Here is an 18,237-nt window from a genome sequence, read left to right as displayed (position 1 = left end):
CACCCGGACCACACCTCCTGGTGTCCCTGTGCTTGTGCAGGCACTGCCCTCACTGACCTGGACTTGGCTGTGACACTCGCCCTGGCCAGCAGGCGTGACACAAGCAGAGGCTGCCACGTCCAGCAGGAACACTCCCGAGAGCCCTGAGACGACCAGGAACGCCTAAGGCCGAGCAGGGCACGTGGACACTTTGGGTGAAGGAGGACCAAGGGACGTGGCCACCAGCCAGAACACGGGTGCAGATGCACCAGTCGCAGCTGGCCCGGCGGCCCCCCCCCCCCCCCCCCCCCCGGTCCTCCAGGCCACTGGAGCTGAGGCCTCAGGTGACACAGAGCAGAGATGAGCATCCCGGCTGTGTCCACCGAATCTCTGCCTCACACAAGTGTGAGCAAATGCAACGGTGGCTGTTTTAAGCCACTAACTTCTAGGGTGATTTGTTGAGCAAAAAACAGGTAACAGAAGCACCGCCTCGCTTTCCCAGACACGACCACGCAGACCCAGTGGGGTACTTCTCAAGTCCTTATTCGTTCGGCCACACTCACACAGCCCAACCGTGCACCTGTCACTGTCTGGGTCCAGGATTCGGCAGAGGAGACGGAAAAGCCCCCGTTCTCTAGAGCTGACACTAGTGGGGGGTATCCAGGGAAAACAACAAACCAGTTTTTATGTCAAACAGTGCAAAGAGCTACACAGAAAACTGAAGCCAGGTCAGGGGCGCTGTTACACATAGAACAGTCTCTCGCTAAAGTGGTATTTAGCTGAAGACCTTGGGGAGAAAGGGAGAAGGGCATATAAAGATCTGGAAGTGGAACGTACCAGGCCAAAGAGGCAGCAAGAGTCTGGAGACTGCAACATGCCAGAGGGGAAGGAGAGGAGGTGTCCGGGGCAGGACGGCGGAAGGAAAACGGAGAAGAGGGAAGGGCCAGACTATGTGGGGCTGTGAGGGGGAAGGTATGAAAGGAAGCCCGAGAGGCTACAGGGGACATGACCCAACTTCTATTTTCCAGGACCCCCCATGGCAGCAGCAGAGACTCACAGCAGGGAAGGCGCAGCCACGGTGGGAGCAGGGCCACCAGCAGAGGCTGCCGCGACAATCCCAGCACGTGCCGACGACCTCTCCCAACTGGGGAGGCAGGTGGGCTCAGAGCTGTGGGTCTCACCTTTGTCCACCTTTCTCGGAGACGAAAATGAGAGCGTCACTCTTGCACAACGGCAAGGCTGGAACACCAAACACACGTGGCCGCCGTCACAGGTGGTTTTCTTTTGGAAGACACACACTAATGGTACCTCCCAAGCATGCCACCTAAGGAACCCAATCGAAAGACAAGCAAACCTAGCCTGGAGACCGCCTGAAAGGGGGACTTTTTCAGCCTTCACTGAGCCTGAAAATAAACAATATTGTAATGCTCTGCTGGGTAAAGCCACTACGAAGTGCGGGTCCTGCTGCGCGTTTTGTAAATGGAACACTGAACCGACGGCTCTCCGGGAGGAAACGGTGCGCCTGTGTCAATCACGGACCACGGGCGCCTTCCTCGTTACGAGTCACTGCTCATTTCAGTCACTCACTTATTCGCTTCATCTGGAAGAGGAGCTGCTCTAAGCGGGAAGGTATTTATTTTTACCCAAAGAATCATTTTCAGGGAAAAGCAGGAGGAAAGAGACCGTGCGAGCCATAGGGAAATGAAGCAGACGCAGAAAGACTGTACCAAGAATATAGTCTGAAAGGAAAGGGTTCGATCTAAAAACGTAAGACACGGAGCCCTGGTCGTGTCCGTTTCCTCGGCCAAATCCTTGCATCTCCCCTTAATTCCCATCGTCCACATCCTTGCATCTCCCCTTAATTCCCATCGTCCTCGCCCCAGCTTCCAACCACTGCATCTGGCTTGCTGAAAGCTGCAGGGGCCAACAGCCCAAGTGACACAGACCTTGGCCATCACCAATTCTCTCTCTGCAGTTGGACAATGTAACAAGTTTAAAAGGCCAATCTGATCCCTGTTTAGGACACTTGAAAGACACTCCATTCTTCTTAAAGCAAAGACCAAATCCTTTCCTGGAACCTGTGAGGCCTGGGGTGCTCTGGGCCGCCCCCCATTCCTTCACCCTGGGCCCTGACAATACCGGCCTCTCCTCGGTTTTTCTGCCACCTGTTCCTCCTCCTGCTTTGGACTTTCTCCCCCTGCGAGGCAACGAGATAAACCTGGTGTGGAAGGGGAATGCCTTCCTCTTTCAGGCCTGAGCTCCAGCTCCTCCTCACCGGAGCTAGACCTGACCCACACCCCAGTCCGCAAATCTGAGTAGATGCGTCACAGCTCTGGTCTTTGACGGTGACCACGGTGGGCCGGGGTCATCAGTCCCAGCAAATCACAAACTGGCCCTTCTGTACTGCTGATACTGAAAGGTTCCTCTTTGACTCTAGAACTCAACTTAGCACTGTTTTTGATCCAAAGACCCCCAAGCTGTGACCCCCCCCCCCCAAAACGGAGGAGGGACTAGCTCTAATGATGATTAGTCGTCTCCACCAGCATCCTGTCCCTTCCTCACACCATCCAAGGTCACACGTCACAACATCTGCCAGCTCCACATCCTTGGAGACCTCAAGAGCTGTGCGCTTCTCCAAAATCAGGCACCACGTGATTTCACACCAAACTTTTTTCAGTGTTAACCTGCAGCAGTCCAAATTACCAACTCCAAGGAACAAGATGACAAGATCAACACGTGGGGTGCCTCTCTCAGTCATCCTCAGAACTTTGCAAAGAAAGTAAGAACAGAAATAAAAACGCAACAGCTAACATTTATGGAGGGCTCGCTATATGCCAGGCACTGTGTTCGTTATCTTTTGTGGGCTCCCTGAAATTTCACAAAAACTCTACAGAGTGAACACTGGGAGTAAGATCCTTATTTCACAGATGAGAAAGGGGAACCTTAAGGAAATGACTAACTCTGTGCCCTCCCCCAACCAACTCATCTCTCTAGAACACACCATCGACCACCAAACCAGCCTGCCCCCAGAGCAGCTAACTCATCGTTTCCCATAAAATAAACAGAAGCTGCTTCTGCAGGAAACAACTTTTATTTCAGAATTCATTCACCAAGGTCTCCGTCATCATCAGTCAGGAGAGATGCAAGGGTTATAAGCTAACCGTCAACCACTGGTTTCTGTTTGGGCAGGAAAAAAATAAAAACAAAATTAAATGTCTTTAAGCACTATACTTTTAACCATGTGGAAGAGAAATTTCCCTTAAGTATCTAGGAAAAGTCCTCATTGCCTGTACTAGGGGAAACACCTAAGTGGACACTGTCATTCAAAACACAAGCAGATGGAAAGAATTAAGACAAAGTCATCATAACATAGTCACAAGTAGTGCTCACTTCGGCAGCCCATGTACTAAGACTGGAACGATACAGAGAAGATTAGCATGGCCCCCGCACAAAGATGACAGGCAGATTCGCAAAGCTTCCGTATTTTTCTTAGTATCCAAAATCCACAGAGAACTTGTCCAACTCAACACCCTAAAACAAATAATCCAGCAAACAAATGGGCAGAAGACATGACTAGACACTTCTCCAAAGAAGACATCCCGATGGCCAACTGACACATGAAAACATGCTCCACATCACTCATCATCCGGGAAGTACAAATCAAAACCACAATGAGATACCACCCCACACCGGTCAGAATGGCTAACATTAACAACTCAGGCAACAATAGATGTTGGTGAGGATGCGGAGAAAGGGGAACCTCTTGCACTGCTGGTGGGAACGCACACTGGTGCAGCCACTATGGAAAACAGTGTGGAGGTTCCTCAAAGCATTAAAAATAGAACTACCCTACGACCTGGCACTACTAGGTATTTATCCAAGGGATACAGGTGTGCTGTTTTGAAGGGGCACATGCACCCCCATGTTTATAGCTGCACTATCAACAATAGCCAAAGTATGGAAAGAGCCCAAATGTCCATTAATAGATGAATGGATAAAGAAGATGTGGGATATATATACAATGGAGTATTAGTTAGAAATCAAAAAGAATGAAATCTTGCCATTTGCAGCTACGTGGATGGAACTGGAGGGTATTATGCTAAGTGAAATTAGTCATTCAGAGAAAGACAAATATCATGACTTCATTCATATGAGGACTTTAAGAGACAGAACAGATGAACACAAGGGAAGGGAAGCAAAAATAATATAAAAATTGGGAGGGGGACAAAGCACAACAAACTCTTAAATATGGAGAACAGAGGGTTACTGGAGGGGCTGTGGGAAGGGGGGTGGGCTAAATGGGTAAGGGACATTAAGGACTCTACCTCTGAAATCACTGTTGCACTATAAACTAATTTGGATGTAAATTAAATAATTTTTTTTAATTTTAATGATAAAAAAGAATAGTAAGATCATCAACAATAAAAAAGCCATCTTTATGCAATCATCAAAAAAAAAAAAAAAGATAGTAGTCACACATATTGGGAGACGGGCACCACACTAGTCAGCGATTGACAGCACGGTCACAGTCCGCCACAGACAAGGAAGCGTCCTATCAACCTTCTGAGGAGCTCCTCTTATCTCACCATTTGACAGGTGGTAAAAATGAGGCTGGGTCACATCACATCCCAGCCAAGGGCATGCAGCGAGTAAGGTAGAGCGTCAGGATTCGGCCTTAGACTGACCGATTCCATGGCCAAAGCTCTCAACCATCACATAAAGGATCCCCCAAAAAAGGGCAACGTTTTTCAATTTAGCTTTACCATTTAGAAGCAATTTTTACCACAGGGGGGAAAAATCCAGCCTTCTATATCATAAGAAAAATGTGTGATTACCACTTAGGTGGGCCCTCCACCCGAGGCCCCACCAAACATTATAATTAGATCCACTAGTAAATCGCCACAACAAATCTGGAAGGAGAAACGTGACTGTTCTTTTGGGAACACAAAACTGTCACTTCCAATTAAGTAACAGTAACAAATGGTGAGAAATGTGGCTCCTGGAGCTACGCGCATCTGTGTTTGCACATGAACCAGCCACCCTCCCGTGCGAGCGCGCCCGCATCGTTCCCTCCAGCCGCAGCCAATTCTCAGAGACGGGGGACGGGTTCTCAAAAATGGTAAAACCGTCTTTGATTTACACAATACTGTCCCAATCAACACTGAGAGGAAGATTTTTGCTTCTAGGAAGCACAAGAAACTCTGTTTAGCGCGTGTGACTTATGTGATTGTATGAAGGAAAAAACAGAATCTTCTTCACTCTCAGAGCTAGACCCACTTGATCACCCTGAGGGGGCAAGAGGAACCTCCAGGGTCATATTCAGGTTACCCAGCGACCTCCCATCCTGTGAGACCCTCAGCCCCATGTATTCTCAGCTACTCATTCATCAACTCATCACAAGGCATCGGAGTTATTATCTGTCTGCAAAGGAGACGCCAGGCACGGGAGAGACACCAAGAGCCAGGCGGCAGAGTGGGAGAAGGCTGGGGCTCAGGGGTCGGCGGGGCCAGACGGGAACCCTGCCCCCAGCACTCGCTCTACCAGCTACGTGACCACCTGGGTGAGGGGACTGGGCTGTGGTTACATGCAGCACGCGTCCCAGAGTGACATCAAACGCACAGTTCATGCACGTGCAGCTAGGTGCACGCACCGGTGTGTACATGATACACCAGACCCGCACCGAGAGAGAAAGGAGAAAGGAACACCACTACCGGGTGCCACCCCACGTTTCCGCTCGTCGCGCTCGGGCGCCAGGACGTGTGCACAAGAGACGCGTGGCCTGCTGCTCCCCCGGAGTGTTGGTGGCCACGTGCCCCCACCGCTAGGAGGCTCCTACTCAATGAGAGGTTGTAGGGCTTGACATTGTGTGAGAGTGTGGGTGCTGGAACGACCTAGCTCTTAAATGCCTGCCAGCCACCGCATGTGGGCTCTGACTTCAGAATCAACCATCCGTTCCGCTGCCGGAAGCACCAACACCCACAAAATGATACCTTCCCGAGGGGTTTCCCAGAATAATTCTAACTACTGGGGGTTCCCACTGTCCACGCTGGTGAGAACCCAAGCCCTGCAAGAGCCACAAGGGACCCTGTGACACTGGGTGCAAAGTCTCAACAGGGATCCTCCGACGTCACCCACGTGACTCACGGAATGCCGTCCGCGCACGGTAACAAGCAGGGTTTCCGGGGGCTGGCGATCCCGCCCACATCCATGAAGACAGAGCCGACCCCGCCATCAACGCCATCGGAGTTTTCTAAACGGACCCAAAACCCAACCGAACAACTGTTTAACCCAATTAAATGCCCAGGGGTGTCTGGGCCAGAACAAAGGCCCAAACAGGCCATCAGCATCCTTGAACAGACAAGAGGCGTCTCTTGAGCCCACCAGTGACTCGACTACAGAGCCTCTTACTGAGAGGCCCGGCCAACCCTCTCTCGGGAACACAAAATGCTACCCCAGGTTGTGGAATCAGGTGCTGCAGAAACACGAATGACAGGGAAAAAAATCGTAAAAATTAACTCTGCGTTTTGACAGCGGGGCCTGTTTCCACTGAACCTCGTGCTTCAGCTGATAGTGACTGGCCTCCTCGAAGCCTCTGTTTTTCCTCCTGCCTCGTGCACCCTTAACCTCAAAGGTCCTGACGGGATTTCATGTGGACCGACCAGCAGCACCTCGCTTGGCTCTGCTTGACCCTTACGTGAAATCAGCCGTCAGGAGAGCTGGAAGAAATTGGCAAGATTTGGATTCTCTACCCGTAACAGAAGACAGCCAAGGCAGACGTAGGTCAACTCTGGGATCGATGCCCTTCTTTGCGAAACTCAGCGGCCCAGGGCTCCTCTAACCAGGGATGGGGGAGAGGCAGCTGCTTTCCAGAGAGAAGACCAGAGGACGGCAAACATCCGTGCTCACCGGATTTGAGGTCGGGACCAAGAGGAACCCCCTGTCCTGAAACATCAGGGTGCTGCTGGCTTCCTCCGACAGGCACCTGGCCTGCCCTGGGCTCTCTCGAAGCGCGCTGCTGGAGAGCGCTGAGCTGCTCGCAAGAGACTGTCATGGGCAGGTGCTACGTACTAGAAGCACAGACCCCATTTCCTCAACTTCTGGGGAAAGAACACCCAACTTTCCGGCACGTGCTAGGTACTGGAAGCCTGGATCCCATTTCCTCAACTTCTGGGGAAAGAACACCCAACTTTTGTCTGGAAGGCCAGTTCTCCCCAACCTTCCCTCACCACAGATTCCACCCAGGGCCTGACTCCGGCCCTGGGCCAAGGCTGGCACGCAAACGGGGCTGGGCCAACCAAGGCGTGCCGTCTGCCAGCCAAGTGCTGGTTCCAAGACGCGCACGCTCGGGTCAGAGAAGCTCCAGGAAACTTGTGCACAGCCGTGCGATGCCGACGCAGGGGCTCTCCCCCTAGGCCACACTGGACGTGAACTAAAATGGCCCAGGTCCCAGAACTGCTGCAATCATCTTATATTCAGGAGGGGAGGCTGGCCTGTCTGATGATGGAGGCAACGTGGAGCAGAAGCAGGGAAACACAGAGACAGAGAGACAGAGACAGAGACAGAGACAGAGACAGAGAGACAGAGAGACACGGAGGCAAACAAGGAGAGAAACAAAGACTTACAAACAGCCATACAAGCACACACAAATTAGGCCCTAATAATAGCCGGTCCTTGACCAAGCAGTGCCTAAAGCCAGAAAACTTGGTACCTAAGTCGTCAATAAATTCCCTCTTAATATAAAACAGTATTAGTAATTTTTAGGGTTTCTTGCCTTAATACAAAGTCAACTTCCCCTGCTCCACAACAATGACTTCCACAGGACCACCAGGCCAAGCCCAGGCAAGAATTTTAATCAATAATCATTAATCCTCTTAAAAGCCACCTAGGCATATTATAAATCACAACTGGAATCCTCATTATTTTTCTAATCTGACCAAATTTTAAAGCTTATCTTGACAAGGAGCAAATAAAAGGTTCTTTTTAAAAGAACACTGAATAGGGACTTGTTCCCACACACACACATACTGCAAGACTATATTAACGTGCTACGGTATGGCCTCAAGAGTCCATCAACAGATTCAAGGCAACAGAAAGATACCAGACACAGACCCTAGAATGTTTTTTTTTTTTTTTTTTTTAAGTTATGAAAAAGACAGAAAGGAAGCATCACAAACCGAGGGAGACCAAGTGTTAGTGAACAGCGCAGCACGAAGTAACTGCTTAATTAGCGAGCTGGAGGGAGACAACGGGGACCAAGTCAGAATCTCTCTCTACTTCTAACACTAAAATAAACTCCCAATGTATTGCAGAGACTTAAAAATTTTAAGTAAGTCCAAGAAGTAAACACTCGTTCTCAGGAGCTGTAACAACTTTCCAAATCAACAGACAAAATCAAAAAGAAAAGTCCACCAATGTGATCAGGTGAAAAATTTTAAATGTTATATAGGTCAAAACACATGACACAGATGGGCGCCTGGGTGGCTCGGTCAGTTGACCGTCCGACTTTGGCACAGGTCATGATCTCATGGTTTATGAGTTCGAGCCCCGAGTCGGGCTCTGCGCTAACAGCTCGGGGCCTGGAGCCTGCTTCCGATTCTGTGTCTCCCCCTCTCTCTGCCCCCCCCCCACTCTTGCTCTGTCTCTCTCTCCTTCAAAAATAAATAAACATTAAAAAGGGAGGGGAGGGGTGCCTGGGTAGCTCAGTCAGTTGAGCATCTGACTTCGGCTCAGGTCACAATCCTGCAGTTCGTGAGTTCGAGCCCCGCGTCGGGCTCTGTGCTGACGGCTAGGAGCCTGGAGCCTGCTTCTGACTCTCTGTCTCCCTCTCTCTCTGCCCCTCCCCCACTCACACTCTGTCTCTCTCTCCTTCAAAAATAAATAAACATTAAAAAAAAAACACATGACACAGAAAAATGAAGGGAAAACAAGTATTTGCCACCTAAGTGGCCACGTGTTACCACAATTCCTATAAATATGAAGCACAACCAAATTATAAAGAGAAAAGCCTAAAGACGTGGTAAGAAAAAAACAATCAAGACCAGCAATAAACGGACTCTTCACACCAACAAAAACAACCACAAACGGTGAACACTTGGGAAAAACCCCATGGCCACAGACACCCAAGACGTGTCATCCGATTAGCAAAGTGAAAATGCCACCACCCCATGTGGGAGAGACGGAAGCAGAGCAGGTGAGCACGTGAAGCCCACGTCGACGTGCTCTTGCCGAAAAGTGCTGGCCATCTCTGTCAAGGGCCTTGAATGGCCCAGGGACCCGCTTTGTAGGAGCTGACCCTAGAGAAATCATTGGAGTCACATACGAAAATGTGCACAGAAAGATGGTCACCACGCGGGGCACCTGGGTGGCCGAGTCGGTTCAGCGTCCAACTCTCGGTTTCGGCTCAAGTCGCGATCCCAAGGTCGTGGGACTGAACACCACGTCAGGCTGTGCACTGTGTGTGGAGCCTCCTTAAGACTTTCCCTCTCTGCCCCTCTCCCCCTTCTCGTGCTCTTAAAAAAATATTACAAATGTATGTGTGTATACATGTAGGTATAAATGTATGATGTATAAATATATGTATAAATGTATGTGTGTATACGTATATACGTATAAGTATGTGTGTATGTGTGCGTGTGGATAGATACAGATATAGAGACACAGATACAGAAACAGACGATGGTCAGCGTAACAATAAAAAACAACTCCAATTCCAGGCCGTAGCAAGGAGGAGACGTGATGTGGCCACACAGACTGCTAAGGAAAAGCATTTAACGACATGTAAAAATGCTCATGATGTAATCCCAAGTGAAGTGAGAGAATTCAAAATGATATACATAGAATGCCCCAAATTTGTTTCACACAGACACACAAAGATAAGACTGAAAATAAGCACTTCGAAAATGTGAACAGTGGCTCTAAACTAGTGATGAGATTAAAAGCGGTTTTTTTCCTCTCGTTGTTCTAGTGCCTGCTTTTAAAATTCTAATGAACGTACAGCTCTCGGCAATCAAAATACACACACACACACACACACACACACACACACTTTTCAGTACAAATAGCCTTGGTTTAGTAAGTCCACATTCGCTGGCTAGCTCCTGGGTACATAACACCGAGCTAGGTAAGCTCTGGGGGACAAAAGCGAATCCTCCAGTCTTCAAGGAGCTTCGAGTCCAGGGAGCTAGGTACAACCCAGGAAATGGGGTTGAACAATTATCAAGCCTGCTAGCCAACCACACACTAAACGCCGAGGCAGACGTCGCCTCCGTCTGGTTACCCACATGCCACGCGCTTAACATGCTCGCTGTACGTTTTGGTACACAGCGTCACCCGATGAACGCTAGTTACCGCCAGCACCCCCTCTATGGCCAGGGCAGGCCAGCGTGCCTCCTTCTTCCGTCATGGCAGAAGCCCAGCCTTATTCAGGAAGGCCGTGCTCCAGGCCAGAAGATCGCATCACACCTCCCTCACGTGAGTGGTGCCACTAAGAGACACCAGCCAGTAAGCTGTAAGCCCCGGTTGTTAGATGGGGCCTCCAGGAAAGCTCCTTAACCTGAGGATGGACAGCAGGCATCACCATCAGCCCTGTTCACGCAGACGCGCGTTCAAAGACTTTTTTTTTTTTTAATTTTTTTTTTTTTTTCCAACGTTTATTTATTTTTGGGACAGAGAGAGACAGAGCATGAACGGGGGAGGGGCAGAGAGAGAGGGAGACACAGAATCGGAAACAGACTCCAGGCTCTGAGCCATCAGCCCAGAGCCCGACGCGGGGCTCGAACTCACGGACCGCAAGATCGTGACCTGGCTGAAGTCGGACGCTTAACCGACTGCGCCACCCAGGCGCCCCAAAGACTTTTAAAGTCAATACTCGCCAACTGAAACGACTGCCTTTCTTTTTCCAGTCCGGTCTTTTGGACAAACCAACAACAAGCGGTAACTGCTGGAACACACCTGATGGATATTTATTTAACAAGATTTGTGTCGGATTGATGCGAAAAAAGCGGAGATGTAAAATCAAAACCTATAGTACTGGGAAATATACATGTAAAGCAGTTCTGAGTTATCTCTGAGACCAGAGGTGGCTGTATTCAAGGGAGAGATCAGTTATTAAGTCACGCATATCCCTCCCTATCCCCCCCAGCGCAGACACAAGTCCTACGGAAACAGAAAATTGTACTTTTCCAATAACCCCTAAATTGTTATTTATTTCCAAATCCTTACCTGCTTCTCTTCAGGTCCCTGAGGCTTCTATACCCTGCCAAAAAGAACTGGGAACATAAATCAGAATCTATACTCCAAACATATACATATACACCCAGATCAAATTTACAACCTAGGTTTTCACCCACTCTCTATTATGTTTAAGTTTTTCTGTTCCAAACACTGATTACTTTTCCTTTCAATAAAAGAAGCGTGGAGTGCAAATCTGTTTTACCCAGAGGCTTTTCCATTCCTTTCCCGTGTGTTAATTTGAGGTTTGCCACTCAATCAGAAAGCAAGAACCCTGAAGAATATCCCAACACTGCGCAGGTGAAAATATATCAATACAGAAGAGTAACACGGGAAAATGCAAAGGCAGAAGCAGTCATTTCCATAATAAAGCTCCTAACGAACTCGGGCAGGGGTACACACGGGAAAACTTGCCCGCGCTGCTCCCACCCGACATGCCAAAGATGTAGCTCAGAAAGTGCAAAGGCATCGCTGCGGCTTCGTAACTGAATCTCAAATTAAGTACCGGAGGCCTAGGGGACAGGCTCGCACACGGCAAGCTGCAAACCTGAGCACTGTGCCAGCTGGTTCCGGAGCGCCTCCTGCCAAGCCGGGGGCGTAGCAGGGACGAGGAATTCAACAGTCTGTGTCTAAGTTCCCCAAACTTCTTAAACACTAGAGACAACCAAAGAGAAGAAAGAAGGAAAGAAAGAAATGCAGAGAGAGGGTCACTTCGGTCACCTGCTGTAGCCATCTGACGGGGCAAACTGGAAGAAAAAGGTAAGGAATAATGAACAAGGAGGCACGGCCGGAGAGAGACCTTTGAGAGAAATAAAGAGACCAAGCCAGGGGCACCTAAAGAGAGGAAGACACAGAGGAGGAAGGGGAGGAATGACAGAAAGACAGGTGCACGCACACACTCAGAGAGACCGGGGGCGAGAACAACAGTAACTGAGAAACAAAGAAGGGACACAGACATGCCACGTGAGGAATCGAGACCCAGAGGAAGCACTGCATCGTTCGGTCATGTGGTCAACAGGTATGTTCCGGGCGCCCGCTACATTGCTCAGAAGGGAGACCACTGTACCCAAAATAGCGTCAGTCCCCGGCACGAGAGGTATGTCCACGTAGCACAGTGGTGAGTCCAGAGGGGGAATGAACAATTCCCCAAATGAACCCCAAAATCATTGGGCCAGAGCCAGAGTATTTACTCTCCAAATAGTGAATCATTCTGAGGCGTAATACTGCAACACTGATTTTTAAAACAAACTCAATTAGGTAAGACACCAAAAATATGAGGGCTCAAATAACAACAACAAAAATAAGAATCAATGAACTCCATCCAAATCAAAAACCAGTGAGCTTCAAGGATACCAGCAAGAAAGTGAAACGAGAATGAGAGAAAATATTTGCACATCATGCATCTGGTACGGGCCTACTGTCCGGAATATACAAATAACACACAGTCAATAAAAAATACAGCTAATTGAAAACCAAAGGGCAAGGGTTTGAAGGAATAGCTCTCTAAAGACAATACACAAATAGCCAGAAAGCATGTGAAAAATCACCAACATCACTAGCCATCACGAAAATGCAAGTCAAAACCACAATGAGACAGCATTTCACTTCCACCAGGACATCTACAGTAAGAGGGACAGATGATAACACGAGCCGGCAGAGACGGGGAAGAGCGGGAATCCTCATTCACTGCTAGCGGGAGGTGGAGTTAGGAAGACGGGGGGCAATTCCTCGACAAGTGAAATAGTTACCATGTGATCCAGCAACGCCACCCCTAAGGGCACACCCAAGAGAAATGACATGTCCACAACACAACTTGTGCATGAACATTCAAAGCAACATTGTTCACCACAGCCAAAGACAGCACCAGAGTCCGCAAAGGAAGAATGGATAAACAAAATGGCGTACAGCCATGCAGTGGAATATTATTCAGTCGTAAAAAGGAACATAGTACTAAAACGTGCCATGATTTTGGATCAATCTTGAAAACATGATGCTAAATCAGAGAAGACAGACACAGATCATACCATTCCATTCATAAGATAGGCCCAGAAAAAGCAAATCCATAGAGACAGAAAGTAGATTAGTGGTTGCCTGGGGCTGGAGGGAGGGGAAGGAGTGTCTGCTTCCAGTGAGGAAGACAGAACTGGAGCAGAGAATTACATAAATGACAACACAACTGCAATCCAGCTAAGGGTCACCAACAACCCACCCACGTGCTGGAGAAATCATCTGTCCCTGCGCCTTCTGACTGCCCAGACCCTCAGGCCTTGTACCGTCGGCTGGGGCCTACAGGCCAGTCAGAAAGGTGAAGGAGTTGGCTGGTTTTGATTTCCTGGGAGGTTCAAGCAAAGACTATGGTCAGTGCAAACGCCCTGAGAGGCAAAGTGGTGTGGTCCTGTAACGGGAGGAAGAGACCCGTCCAGGGGGCTAGAGCGGAGAGAGAAGGTGAACAGGTGTGTGGATGTGGGGAGGGGGTTTGTAGAGACCACAGGCCGGCCTATGCTGAAGACAGCGGAGATCAGAAGCCATGACAGGGCAGTGAAGGGTAGGACTCAGGGACACGATGGTGTGTATCGATTTGCATGCTAAAAAGACCAGAACCCATCAAGTTATCTGAAAGATTCAAACAGGTGGTAGACACGAACGCACTTCATGGACTCTGGGCACCTCCGTGCGAGACGGGGAACCAAGGAGAAAAACTCAAGAGCAGAGTCCGCCCCAGGCAGTGCAGGGCTCGGCTTGAACTGGCTCAGCTCGTCGCATCTTCGCAAGGACAGTTCTCAGGGAACAGTGAACCATACCCGCGCTGCAGAGCGGGGCGATAAAGCTCAGCAGAGTGGCCTGCCCAAGGCACAGAGCTCAAAAACGGGCACGGCCTGGACCCAGCTGGCAGCCAGCCTGATCCCGGCACCTCTCCCCTCAACGCCTCTAGGGCTCACACAGCAAGCGCTCATTACGCAGCGGCAGTCAATCCGCACTCCTCCTGCTCCAAGCCCCTGCTTTGCTCCTACAGTCAAGGGTTTCACAAGGCAACTGGCGATCAGCACCCTGGTAGCTTAGGGAGAATGACGCTCCAGTCAGTAGCCAGATTTCCTTCAGTCTCAGCCACCCACCGTGAGGCTCAATGGGAGATTACGAACCAGAGCTGTTCTTTCGTTCACCAAAGGAAAAGTGAGCCCAGGATTCAAGGTTTTAAGCCACATCCACTACGGAAGTAATTATACCATGAGAAAGAAGGCAGGGGGATTTCAACAGGGCTTTACACGTCCTTTCCCCCCTTAAGGACCATAAGCCTTCGTAAGTCCCTTCAAACAAAGGCTCGAAGGTTTCGCTCCCAAAATCCTGACCGTCCGAGCGCCTACACCAGGCCAACTGCTGAACACCCAAACCGAGGACATTCCAGAAGGGGAGGAGAAGTTAGAACTATGCCAGACACTTGAACGGGGAACGGACTAAAACAGAGCCAGCTACTATTGTGCTAGAGGGTTAATTAACAAAAGAGGCACAGCTGGTTAAAACACGCAGCCAGCATCTTTACCGACGCCGAGCCCTCATATAACCCCTAGGAAAAATTCTTCTACATGCCAAGGAAATGAGCTGGCAATTCACCAAAAGGAAATTCAATTTATAAATACAGAGAAAAAAAAAAAAAGTATTCCATCTCCATAGCAACTCAGGAAATACAAATCAAATACAATCAGCTAGGTTTCTGCCTGATGGTGTTTAAATGGTAACCATTCATTAATGCGGCAGAGAGCGGCCAACTAGACCTGTTTCTGGGGACACTTTCAAATGGACAGATCGCCCAAGAGCAACATGGCAATCCATCACAGGAGTCAGAAAAAAACATGCCATTTCACCCAGCAGTTGTATTTATGGTACCACTCCTCCTAAGTAACTAGAAACATGGGAAAATTCTGTATACAAAAGACATTCTCTGCAGCATTTTTCAGTAAAATAACATTTAAAAAAAAAAAAAAGGTCTAACACAATAGGAAACTGACTAAATAAACCCTGGTCTATCCTCTAGATCTAATAACATGCTGTTGTTAGGAATTGGGAGTTACACAGTCTATGAAAGACTTAAAAATTCTTGAGATGGACAATTACAGAGAAAAGCAAGGTTCAAAACTGCATGCACGGTGTGAGTGCATATCTTTTTCAAAGTGTTAGCAGGAGGAAAACTCTTCTGAAGGAAGTCCTGTTTTATTTTCTCTAATGAAGTGACATAGTGTGGCAGCAGAAGACCAAGCTCTGGAGCCCAAGAGAGTCAACGCTGTACCCTATTTAATCAACCTGGTTAAAGAGTGTTGTCGTCAGCCAGTGTAACCTTTAAATGACTTGTTGCAAGGGAAAACTCAACCCTTATTCTTAAAAGCCGCTGACGTTACTCACAGCCCAAATCATTCCCAAGGGATAGAGTAATAATTTGGGTTTGGCTTTCTATTTTTCTCCAACCTAATTCAAAGATCAGCGTTTGGGGCATTCAACGCCTACCGACTGTTCATTTGTCAAAAACACAAACGCTGACATTGGTCCACGTGCAGGGTTTTTTTTTTCCCCCAATCTATCTCATAGGAGGCTGGCATCTCCAAGAAAGCTGAATGGGCCCTCCCAGCATTCGGGCAAGGACGATGGACCCATGTGCAAAGCAATCCAGTTTCCAAAACAGAGCTATCACTAAACAACGCAGGTTAGTTGGATTATGCGATCCTGCTACCATGTTTAAGGATGAATCGTTCCTCACACTGCTGATGCACTGGCAGGTGGGTTACTCATGAGAATGCGATTATTTGTTTGAAAAATCAAAACTATTTTTGCAAGTGATAAATCACTGCTTGACTCTTTGCCCACACAGAAGGCCAAAAGCAACTCTGTTTCTTAAGTTTAAGAACCAGTTCCCCATCCAAAGAAGAGCACCCTTGAAGTCATCTTTCAAGGTATGTTACAAACAAATTTGAAGAAATGAAAGCTAACTTTTAAAGTTCTTTGGTTTCGATTTTTAATTTGGACATCCCAGAACAGGGGTCTGCAAACCATGGCACTCAGGCGAAATCTGGGCCGACAGTGTTTTCGTAAATAAAGTTTTATTGATATCCAACTATGACCACACATTTCTAGAAGGTCTAGGGTTGCTTCTGTGCCACAACAGCAGCGGTGAGTAGTTTTCATAGAGGTTTGTGTGGCCAACACGGCTGAAAATGTGTACTAACTGGCCCTTCATATAAAACATTTGCTGATCCCCGTCCAAGAAAGAATCAAGGCAATTCACATGAGTCACCCTTATGGGTCCAAATAGACTTCGTAGGAGACAGGACTGAGCTACGGGTGGAGATCTCAGCAAGAGACAGCGAAAGCCACAGAAGTCAGAGGCAACACAATTCACCCGTTCGGATTTGGCTCAGGGCACACCCCATGGAGACTGTTCACCCAAGAAAAGCAGACCCCCTACTTCAAATGCTAGGTAATTCACCGATAGGAGATCTCTGTGCAACACAGAAAGTATCTTACTTGAGTGAGGAAAAGGTTATTTGAGTGTCTCAAAAGATACCATTGTTCAAAGGAAGTAAGATAAAAAAGGGTAAGAAGAATAGGGTATTTGGGGCTATTTGATGTGGCCCACTGGGAGTAGGTAACTTTAAAAAGTATCCTAGTATTGAAATAAAATCACTCTGGATCTGATAAGCCACTTGACCTCAGGAAGGTCAGACCTCTGTTTCTTGGCTTTATTGTGTACCTAATGTGGAAACCACGTGAGACACGGTTCTGGGTCCAAACCGAGCCTAAAATTTTAGGACTGTCCTCCACTCCCATGATCCATTCATGCCTAAGCCCAGATTACATTTACTAAATACTGACAATGTGCCAGGCACTGTGATGGTGCTGTGGGTATGGGGCCAATAACGCAAACAGAATTCCTGCCACCATGGACCTTAGACCCTAAGCAGAGAGACTGAGAACAAGTCAAACAATAGATATATAAAAACCAATGGTGAATTATGACAAGGGCTCTGAAGCAAACTACTGGGATGCTGAGACAGAACGATGGGGGCTGCCTGACGACGACAGCCAGAGAGGGCCTATCTGAGAAGGTGACAGGTCCAAAGCCAGCCCTGACAGATAAAGAGGAGCCAGCCACATAAGGCACTGGTTGGAGAGAGGAGGAGAGAGCAACATTCTCTTTATTTATGCATTTGTTTGTTTATTTATTTTCGAGAGAGGGAGAGAGACAGAGACAGAGAGAGAGAGTGAGCAAGAGAGGGGTAGGGGCAGAGACAGAGACAGACACAGAATCTGAAGCGGGCTCCAGGCTCTGAGCTGTCAGCACAGAGACAGATGAGGGGCAAGATCATGACCTGAGCCGAAGCCGGACGCTTAACTCACTGAGCCACCTAGGCGTCCCGAGAGAGGAGCGTTCTTGACAGTGTGGATACAGGAAGCACAAGAAGACTCAAGGACCTGCTGTGGCTCCCTGGTGTGGCCACTGGAGGGGGTTAACTTCCACAAGCAGCTCAGGCTTGGAGACGAGGCTGCCGGGGCTCTGACCACCATGTGGCCTCAGGCCGATCAAAACTCTGCCCTCCTTGGCTTTCTCACACGGACATCGAGGACACCCAGGGAGACGGTGACTTCAGTATGTCCCAGCTCTGCAGCACGAGTGGGCGTGCTCCGAAGACAGATACAAACAAGGCCAGAGGGGCAGTGATGAGCAGGCAAGTGCGGGAGGAGACCCAAGACAGGGCTAAGAGGTGACCAGGGCCTGGTCAGGCACAGTTTTACTTTATTGGCAACGGCAGGTCACTAAAGGGTTCTAGGCAGGGCGGTTTTGTGTGTTTCAAGGAGGACTCTAGGTTGTGGAGAGGAGGAAAGAGGGGAAGCAGGGGACCAGGATGCTGCTGTTGTCCAGTAAGAGAGAAGTGTGGACTGGGGTGAAGAGGCTGAACTTGACCTCACGGACCTGCTCTGAGCAGCTGGAAGCAGCCGCCTGGACCACTGCTCTGAGAAGAGCTGTGAGGTGCAGACAGGGCT

The 18,237-nt window shown here is 48.9% G+C and overlaps 1 protein-coding gene and 1 non-coding gene across 9 annotated transcripts in view; one reads left to right on the top strand and one right to left on the bottom strand.

Moving 5' to 3' along the window:
* The window catches only part of SNX29 (sorting nexin 29), a 501,802-nt gene that overhangs the window by 261,384 nt on the left and 222,181 nt on the right, over window positions 1-18,237 (bottom strand). The window lies entirely within an intron of this gene.
* LOC115504625 lies at window positions 3,362-3,468 on the top strand. Its single transcript, XR_003965732.1, has one exon. It is a non-coding gene; the product is annotated as a U6 spliceosomal RNA (small nuclear RNA).

Source organism: Lynx canadensis, chromosome E3 (assembly GCF_007474595.2).
Source record: "Lynx canadensis isolate LIC74 chromosome E3, mLynCan4.pri.v2, whole genome shotgun sequence".
NCBI classification, from domain to species: Eukaryota; Metazoa; Chordata; class Mammalia; order Carnivora; family Felidae; genus Lynx; species Lynx canadensis.
Note: the sequence above shows the minus strand (reverse complement) of the source record. Positions and strands in the feature narration are given on the sequence as shown.